The sequence below is a fragment of the Monodelphis domestica genome, chromosome 2 (assembly GCF_027887165.1).
Source record: "Monodelphis domestica isolate mMonDom1 chromosome 2, mMonDom1.pri, whole genome shotgun sequence".
In the NCBI taxonomy this organism is placed as follows: Eukaryota; Metazoa; Chordata; class Mammalia; order Didelphimorphia; family Didelphidae; genus Monodelphis; species Monodelphis domestica.
This window is the reverse complement of record NC_077228.1, coordinates 66,129,758-66,140,129: the sequence shown is the minus strand read 5'-3', so window position 1 is coordinate 66,140,129 and position 10,372 is coordinate 66,129,758.

The window sequence follows — 10,372 nt, the reverse complement described above, 5'->3', positions numbered from 1 at the left end:
AATCCAGTGGATCTGTGGTTTCAGTGATGTTTGAATTCCCTTCACATGGATCAGAATCTACTATTCCTGACAATCTAATGTCAATTTCATTTATGTCTTCCCTCAAATTCACCACAAGGAATCTGCCCAAAATATGGGAACCTCAATTGTTGTCTGGATACCAGTGAAGGACAAAATTATCTAATGGATTTACTTTCTTCATGATGTGAGATTGGTCTATAGATCATCTCTAGTCATACATTTGTCTGATAATATTCTTTATACTGCTTCTACAGGAGTATTACTTGCTTGTAATGTGCTATAGCCTGTTCACACTCACCAACCTTCTCTCTTTGGCAACCTACAAAGTAATGACCACTATGTGACTAATGATTTTAAACATAGTTGAGAGTCAAGTAGAGAGATTACTTTGGACAATTCAAAATTTCATTGTGTTTGGCCAGCCCTGAAGTGGCAACAATGTATGCTTTTAAGCATTTTTTTTCCAATATCATAATGATATCTATATCCATATCAACTTTACCCAAATCTACCCCAAGATGGTACAGGCTCAATACATATAGGTTGAGTTTTTCAGCATTCTTTACTCTTTCAAATAAATAATTTTCTTATGTCTTTTGACTATTAGAAAACAGAAGCAAATAGCATACTTTGGGGGCACAGAAATGAGTCATTGTATTATTATATGCTAGATCAGAAGAAATGTAACTCTGATCTTTAATTGCGGGTTGGTCCTAAAAGGCATAGAATGGCAACAATGCTGATTATGATCAGCATTGTAGCATTGTAGCTGATACTGAAACAAATATACCTACATCAAATGACTCCCAAATAGGCATGTTTAATCATTATTTAATTACCTTTTTCCAGATTAATTCAATTTTATACTTTCTATCCTGATTCATTGGTAAGATGAGACTGAAACTTGATTCCATTGTAATTCACAGATATTGTGGATAATGAATGAATACAGCATGTATTAATCACTTGCTACAAGCAAAGTATTGTGATGAGTGGTTGTGATACAAATAGACAAGTAAGTCATTTCCTGATCTTTAGAAATTTATATTCTAAAAGGGAGAAAGAAATTATGGGAATTTCACCTGTAAGCCAAATGGAAAGGTCCCAAGGTCCTTAGGGGACAGTGGCAAAGCAGATGATGATGATGTTTCTTCTTTAATGTCATTTTTTCTGATAAAAATCATAACTATTTCTGTTGTTGAATTCTTTTCCAATGCCAGAGATTTGAGCACTGACAAAAGCTTTTAACAAATTCTTTTTTTCAATTGGCAAGAATTTTATTTTCTAGGTCTTCAGTAGCTATGGCTACAGCACGGGCTCCTGCGGTAGTGGTTGCTAGTCTATATCTCCACAGGGATTTCTTCCCAATATAAGGGTTAAAATTAATGGTTTGACTAAAATATGAGAGAATGTGGTTGCTGAAATTATAACTCAAGTCAAAAATGACTTTTTATTTAGCAGCTTTATTTACAAAATAGAGGGAAAGAGTAAAGTAGAGAAATGTGAAAAAAGATAGAGCAAGTAGGCTAGCTAATCACCCTAAATGTTTCTCTGGTGCCTGGTTCAACTCAGGCTGGGCTAATTTGCCCTCCAACAGCCAGAGGGCCAGCTGGAGGACCCAGTGCTGCATGGCCTCCTTCAGAAACTAATCTCTCCAGAAGCCAGGAAAAGGAGTCAGTTTTTCACTCACTCACATCTTAGTCCAAAGGGGAAAGTGCTAGGGTCCCAGGTCCACACTGAGGAAGATGATCCTCCACTAGCCTCCACAGCCTTGAAATAGCTCAAAAAACTGACTCACAGGGAATTCCAATCATTTTTAAAGACCCTTCTTTTCCTCACTTCCTTTGCCTTCCTCTACTTTATGGGGACCAATTTCAGTCTATAACTTTGCTTAGGACTGCCCATCTTCATCCATTAAATTATAAGCTCTTTGACCGAAGGATCTATATTTTATATATTTTATATCCCCAGTACTTAGTACAGTGCTTGACAGATAGTAGGTACTTAATAAATATTGATCAATTGAGATTTCAAATTAATTACCATCAGGAGCAACTGTTGGCAAACTGACACTAGCAGGCATAAAGTGTCAGAAGCTGTGGGAGTAGCAGCATCCCCCAGACCACTGATGCTGTTTCCAGACCCCTCTCTCATAGCTATTATGTCAGAAAGTAACTCCTATGGAGAAGAGTCTTACCAGTCTCAATAACTACCAACCAAGTGCCACATAAAGGGCAGGCTAACTGAAATAACAAGGCACCCTGACTAAGAGATAGAAGGTGGTATATGCCAGGCAAGTCAAACCATTACTATCATCTTGCCCACTATGCCCTTTCTGACCATAATGGAGACAGTTTGGCACTTTGAAATTTAGAGCTTTTGGAATAGCAATTCTTCTACCTCAGAATCCCCAGCCACCATCCTGGTATGAACATAGGATTAACTTTTCCTTTGTCTACTTTTGAATTAATCAACAAAAGTTGTTGATTATACTTAACCCTAAAGTAAGGGAAGTCCACAAACTACTTACTACAGGAGTTTACACCTCCAAAAGCGACAATTGGTTATTTCCAGTACAATACTGTGATATCCTATTGAGTGACAACTGGCCTTTGTGCTATCATAATTTCTTCAGTATATGTACAACTAGAAAAGAGGAAATTTTTAAAGAGTTGTTTAAAATTCACCTTAAATGTAAACTTCCTTTAGTTACCGATCTCATGTACTTTTTATTTTTCATTATCAGAAAGATTTTGAAATAAACGTAGTGACAAAATTAGATATGTCTATGATTTAAAAGTAAGGAAATAGAGATTTAGGTATGAAAAAATTCTACAAAGAGAATCCTTCCCTTCCTCCCTTGATATATATATTTGACAAACAAGGTGCTATTTTTGGGCATTATTTTAAAAATTAGTTTCTGTGGAGATCAATTTGTGGTGAGTCTTCCTTGTGCTTCCCAATGCTAACCTAAGCAGATAATTATACTCTTTTTTCCCCCTAGTAAGACAGAAATAATTTTTTGAAAGAAAAAAACTAGGACAAAATTGTTTAATTCGTACAAGTTCCAATTAGTGACTCTAATTGTTGTCATGGCTGAAGTACAAAAGATAGCCTTCTTTTCTGGAGTTAGTATCTTTAGTTGGAAATAATGTGATGATGAGCCTGTAGTCAGCAGATAAAGAACTGGAGGGCTTGGCAGGGCTCAAAAGTAAGCTGAATAACCAAATTTAGCAATAGTCCATTTTAAGAGATTAGAAATAATAAGAAACACAGGGCTTTAGATGGAATTGGGATACTTGTCTTTAGAAGAAGGTTCTTTTTTTTTTTTAAAGGAGTAAAATCTAACCTGAGCTGTTGGATACACCCCCCTTTCTCAAAACCTAAGCAAGAATCTGTTTAAAGCAATCATAGTACCATAAATTCATCGATTTTAGGGCTAGAAGGGATTTTGGAATATATTTAATATAATTTCCACATTTTAAAAATAACCTTACCTTCTGTCTTAGAATAGATAATAAGTATTGATTCTAAGGCACAAGATCAGTAAGCGAGGTAATTGGGGATAATGGACTTGCTCAGGGTCACACAGCTGAACTCCGACATCTATAGATGGGAAACCAGAAGCCCAAAGATATTAATTTATACACATTGAATAATATATTCTGAAAGTTTGATTAAATGTGGAAAATAATGACAATAAATGAAAACATGGTAGACTGGAAAGAGGGAGAATTAGAGACCAAGAATTTGTCAGTATGTCTTTAACACTTTCCAGGGAAGAAGGGGCTCTTATTTTGGAGTTTGTTCATGGTTCTTTAGACTATGATGCTGCTAAATAGGGGAAGGATAATGAACTAGGCTACATGATGTGGCTATACTTTTTGGCAAAATAGAATTTCCTTTTTACTACATTTCATTGACAAAAATCCATTATCTATGCTATTATTTGGACTCCAGTCTAGTCTATCTAGTTTATTTGACCTTCTAGGAGGATCCACCCACTAGGCAAGGAAGGTGTAATATAGGAGTTCTTAGAACAAGTGTAATGAAAACTGAAATATAAATTGTGCCTATTTAGCTAACTTCAATCAGTTCCTTACCCTGATCAACTAGTAAACATGTAATATTAGTTATTGGATCCTGCAAAACTGGGACTCTTTCCCTAAAGGGTTAGCTTTAGCTACCCTATGAAGCCCAATATAAAAAAATCAGTCTGATCCATTTCTTTATCATTGTGTCCAATTTTGTAGTAAAGAATTGGAGATTAAATGCATGTAAAAATTCCTTTTGGTGTTTTAAAAATCATTTCAAATTATAAAGTTAGTAATAATAAACAAAATTAAAAATCTATTTACATTTTACATATTTACATATGGATATAATATAATCATAAACTCCAACTCCATAATTAAAAAGCATGTCTATCAGCCTTATCAAAATAATATCTAATTATTTGCTTGTGTATGCCTCTATGATCTCCTTTTCTTCCAAATATTGTTTTTTTCTAAGATTGTATATCTATTTATCACCCTTTCATGGTTATAATCTCTGTCTATATTGTTCTCATTCTCCATTTTTCATCATAAATCACTTTATATGTCTTTCTATCTTTTTTTTATTTTCATGTTTGTCATTTATTGTTATTACTATTATGATGATGATCATTATGTTGATATACTTTTTTATAAAGATCCTGCTATGTTTGGTTCCTTGGTGAATTTTAGATGTGGTGCTATGTTTTTAGAAGCTTGGGCCAACAGAACACAAGGTTTGGTAGCATCTAGAAAGCTGGAAAGGCTCAAATTATGGTCCTAAGACAATATATGTAGAACTAGGATGTAGAACTAGAACTTTAAATGTTGTTGACTTCAATCTCTACATTTGACAGGTAAGGAAACTATTGATCACCATTTAGGTGGGGTGATTTGTCTAGGGTTTCTCACAGGCAGTTAAGCAGCACACTCATGATTTGAACCTCTTTTTTAAAAAAAATTCTAAATTCTAAAATCTTTCAGTTTTTACCATAGTGCATTCTTTCTGGGAACAAGCCTAATAAAATATAGTTAGGTTCATCAGCAGTTTGGTCACAAGGTGATCAGAACTCTGGTGATTAAAATCTAAGAAACAAAAAAAAAATATAAAATGTCCCTCAGTTCTCTATGGTAGTCCTTTTGCTTCTGCAGTGATGGCACTATAGTGGTAGAAAAAGGTGCTAAGGAATCATGCTTTTGTGATTGTCAATAAACATAAATTGAATGATAAAGAGAGAGATTTTTGTCCAGTGAATTATGTATTGGCAAGCCATGGGAGGAATCAGACCACTTTAATGTTGACATTCTTACTCTAAATTAAACCCAAACTCAGAAAATATTTATATAGAGAGAAATGGAAGGATGGTTTACAGGTTCCCCATGGAGAATTTACAAAAGAGTTGATGAAATTTTTTCCATTAATGGGTCCAAAAGCAATGAAAAATGTGATTTCATGGGATATTCAGACATGATAAATACAAACAAGACCACCACAAAGATAATTCAAGCTCATTTACCAACACACTTTATAGAAAAGAAAGTAGAGATCCTGAATCTATACAGAGATCTTTATACTTGGTGACTTAAAAACAAAGCTGGGCACTGGGGATGGAAATGAAGCAGAGGAAATGAAAGATGTCAAAGGCTGGTAGGCTATTCAGAAACTAGTCATTTCAGCCATGTCTGACTTTCCATGACCCCATTTGGGGGTTTTCTTGGCAAAATACTGGAGTGGTTTGCCATTTCCTTCTGCAACTCATGCTATATAAGGAACTGAGGCAAACAGGTTAAGGGAGTAGCCCAGGGTCACATAGCTAGTAAGTATCTGAGGTGAGATTTGAACCCAGGAAAATGAGTCTTCCTGACTTTAGACTCTAGCCACTGTGCCACTCAGCTGCCCTGCATACTTCATCATGAAGGAGAAAATTGGAAAGTTCTGACCAAACATCATCACCATGGATATGATTTGTGGGTCAATGCATTATTAGATCCAAATGATTAATCATTTAGTGACAAAATGTTAGTGATGAGCCTTTTTGTTTTTTAACTAAGCTGCCCCTCAGATACTAGTCAGGTAATGCTTTTCTAACAAGGCAGAATTTACCATAACTTATACTTTTACTGCTATAATCTTTAAGAACCCAATGTTACTTTTTATGAGATGTAATCAGTGTAAGAATTAGTGGAAGAAGAATGGACTGTCCATGAATATTTCAGCAAAAGAACGATATCAACAATAAATAGGCTGACCTTTAAATGGACAGGAACTTGTAGAAGCAAGTACTACAAAGGATTTATTATTTAGACAGAATTTTTCATATTCACATCAACAAAGTAGTGTAATTAATGGATACTGGATCCAGTGATTGAACTGGGTATTATAATTTAGTGGAAAAGAAATTAATTCATAGGGAAGAGTCAAAAGTAATTTATCTTGTGTCTTCTTAGGTCAGTGCGATGGAATGTTATTCTATGGATTTGTGGAAGGATCATTGAACTCATAGTTTTAGGTTTGGAACAGGGAAAGGTCTTGAGGGAAATCTCCTACAACTCTTCCTATTACATATAAGGACAATGAACCCCAGAAAAAATGAAAAACTTTCCGAAGTAATAAGTAGCAGAGCCAAGATTTGAATCCAGGTTTTCTGACTCCAAGTCCAAATATAAATACAAATCTTTCTGGTCAATCCAACCCAATAATCATTTATTATTATCTAATGCTGACAGACTGCATCCTTGAATCTAGATTGTTATCTCACAAATGTGTTTGAAGCAAGAGCTAGAGAGGTTGAATGAATCAGTATATATTCCTCCAGCACAATTAGAAAATCAACTCAAAGAGAATAGTCCAAAATTACTGCACTTTTATACATAAGGTGGAACATTTTCATTGTTCACTAAAAATGTATAAGAATAAGAGAAACACTCATGCTTTACCACCACTGAATTTCCACATAAATTCAACAAATTCAAGTCATCTTTAAACACACAGAATTATATATTTTTAGTTTTGGAATGGATTTTTAAGTCTATCCTCTAGTTTTTAATAAGTGCTTCCAAAAGTAGACATAATATGAGGTCTATAAATCAAAGAGGTCAAAGAAAAGGGGAAAGAACTTGCATGAAAAAAATATTCATAGCAGTTCTTTTTGTGTTTGCAAGGAATTGGAAGTTGAAGGACTTCCCTTCAACTGGGCAATGACTGAACAAGTGGTATTATATAATTGGGATGGAATACCATTGTACTATAAGAATTGATGACTAGGGTGGTTTCAGAAAAACCTGGGAAGACTTAAATGAATGGATATAAAGTGAACTGAACAAAAGCAGGAGAATATTTACTCAATAATATTGCAACAATAATCAGCTATGATTATTTCCAAACACTAAATGATCCAAAACGTTTCTAAAGCCCCTGTGATAAAAAATGCTGTCCACCCCCAGAGAGAAAGCTGAAGAACTCTGGGTACAGATTGAAGCACACTTTTTTTTTTACCTTTCCTTCCGCCTTCCTTCCTTCCTTCCTTCCTTCCTTCCTTCCTTCCTTCCTTCCTTCCTTCCTTCCTTCCTTCCTTCCTTCCTTCCTTCCTTCCTTCCTTCCTTCCTTCCTTCCTTCCTTCCTTCCTTCCTTCCTTCCTTCCTTCCTTCCTACCTCTTTCCCTCCCTTCCCCCTCTCCCTTTCTGTCTATTCATGATTAATATGGAAATATGTCTTTCACATGTATAATTGATATCATATTCCTTATCTTTTCAATGGGTGAGAGAGGGATGGGACAGGGAAATAATTTAGAACTCAAAATTAAAAAAAAGAATGTTAAAAATAAATTAACTAAAAAAAATTGATTCAATTGCACAAATTAGGAAACTAGTGGTAAATTAATATATGGGAATCTTTTATCTTAGATGTGTATTTAAATGCTGAAAAATAAAACAAAGCAATATTTTGTTTCCATTTAATTTCTGTTGATCATTTAATTTTTTTCATGTGAAGCACTCAATCTCTTATACCTTAAGATATTAGCATAGTCATTGTTTCAAGGGATAGAGCAACAATCAGTACAAGTTTGATTAGAGTATAAACAATGGAAAATTTATATCAAGACATATTCAAATTGTTCTGTTCCTACTTGTAATCACTCAATGAATCATGGTCTGATTAATTTCAATTTATATTTCCTGTATTTATTTTTTATTAATAGAATTGTCAATCTCTCTAAAGCTTATTGTCTGCACTCATTCATACAGTGTATTTTGCATTGAATTACCACTTTTTTTGGTATATTCCTTTTGTATTTACAATTTGGTTTTCAGTTCTCTTAAGGACACAGGCCTTGCATTCCATCTTTTTATAATCCTGATGTCTCTCAGACAGTGTCCTTCACATAGTGATCACTGATAATCTAGCATGAGGCCCATGTGAAGTTCATTTTGAATAGATAATTATATTCACATACAAATATAATAGTTCACCTTATTTTAAATTATGTTGTAACTCATCTTCATTTTCACAGTTCTTTCCTTTCCTTATCTTGTATCAGAGTTGATACTAAGTTATGGCTTCAAGGCAAAACAGCAGTTAAGGTTAGGCAATTGGAATTAAGTGACTTGCTCAGGGTCACACAGCTAGGAAGTATCTGAGGACAGATTTGAACCAAGGACCAGCTGTTTCTAGCCTGACACTGAGCCACCTAGTTATCCCTTTTACAGTTATTTCTTCAAGGTAATCTATGCTCAAATTAATTTAGCTGCCTATTCACACATTTTGTTGAATGACTATTTCACTCTTTGTACCCTTCCCACTTAGTGCTGGTGGTTTCTAGACCCCAGTTGTTCTGGTCATAGGCCTTATTGACAGAATCAGTAAAAATCAGATGATCAAAATCCTCATTTGAATTCTCATGAAAATTAACCCCAGGAAAAATTCAAAAGCATCAAAACATTAGTGAATTAAAATTAATCATGTAGGTTTACCTGTCTCTGAGAATAAGGTTTAGAAAATATTTCTAAATATATTATTCTATTCTGTGCCAATAATGAATGAGTATTTGTTTACTATTAATTATAATCTGAAATGAACTCTACTTTCTGGTTGAAACTTAAACTTAAAAATTTTTTTGTTGTTCAGAATTTTTTTCAGTACTGTGACCCTTTATGTTCCTTTTTGGAATTTTCTTCATAAAAATACTGGGATATTTTGCCATTTACTTTTTACAGATGAAGAAACCAAGACAAACAATGTTAGGTGACTTGCCTAGGGTCACAGAATTATTAAGTGTCTGGGGCCAGATTTGAACTCAAGAAGATGAGTCTTCTGTACTGCAGGTTTGGCATGTTATCCACTGAACCATGTAGCTGACATCACATACGAGATATAACAGAAGATGAAACAAAAAAGAAAGGAAGAATGCTATGGTGTAAGAATACTGACTCTTGAATCAAAGGACATAGGTTGAAATCTTCCTAAGACCTACTTCTTGTGTGACATGGTGCAAGTCAGCTTCCTCATCTATAAAATGAAGAGATTGAATTAAATGACCTCTGAAATGATCTTATGATTTCTAAAGCTTGGGTCCTGACTGTGTCAACTACTGTTTATGGGTGACATTAAGAATATCAATTGGGGGCATATAGGTAGAGTGCTGGGCTTGGAGTCAGGAAGACTCAACTTCCTGAATTCAAATCCAGCCTCAGACATTCACTAGCTATGTAAGCCTGGGCAAATCATTTAAACCTGTTTGTCTCAGTTTCCTCATCTGTAAAATGAGCTGGAGAAGGAAATGGCAAACCACTCCAATATCTTTGAAAAGAAAATCTCAAAATGCGGTCATGAAGAGTTGGACATAAATGAAACTATTGAACAAGTTTATCAATTAATAGCTCTGAGCAAGACTATCCTTTTCTTGCAAAGTGAACGTACCAAGGAAAGTAAAAATGTTGAGCATGCCTACCACCCAAGGTTGTTGTAAGAAGCTCACGAGCACATGTATAAATTTTTAGACACCATAACAAAGGGTAATATATATTAGAAATAATACTGAAATGCAATTCTTTGACCTGGGCTTAAATTCCTGCCACTTGCCACTTGTGTGACCTTGTTCAAGTAACTTAAAATTTTTGGTTCTCAGCTTCTTCATCTTTAAAATTAGGGGGTTGAACTGGATGTCTTCTGAGGTCACTTTTATACTACGATTTTATAATCATATCCAGATTAGAAAATACTTTTAGCTTAGTGTTTTTCTGGGATAAAACTATTTTAGAAACAAGTACCTAAAATCATACACTAAAAGCCAATGGGGCCCTTAGACTATGGTGGCTGC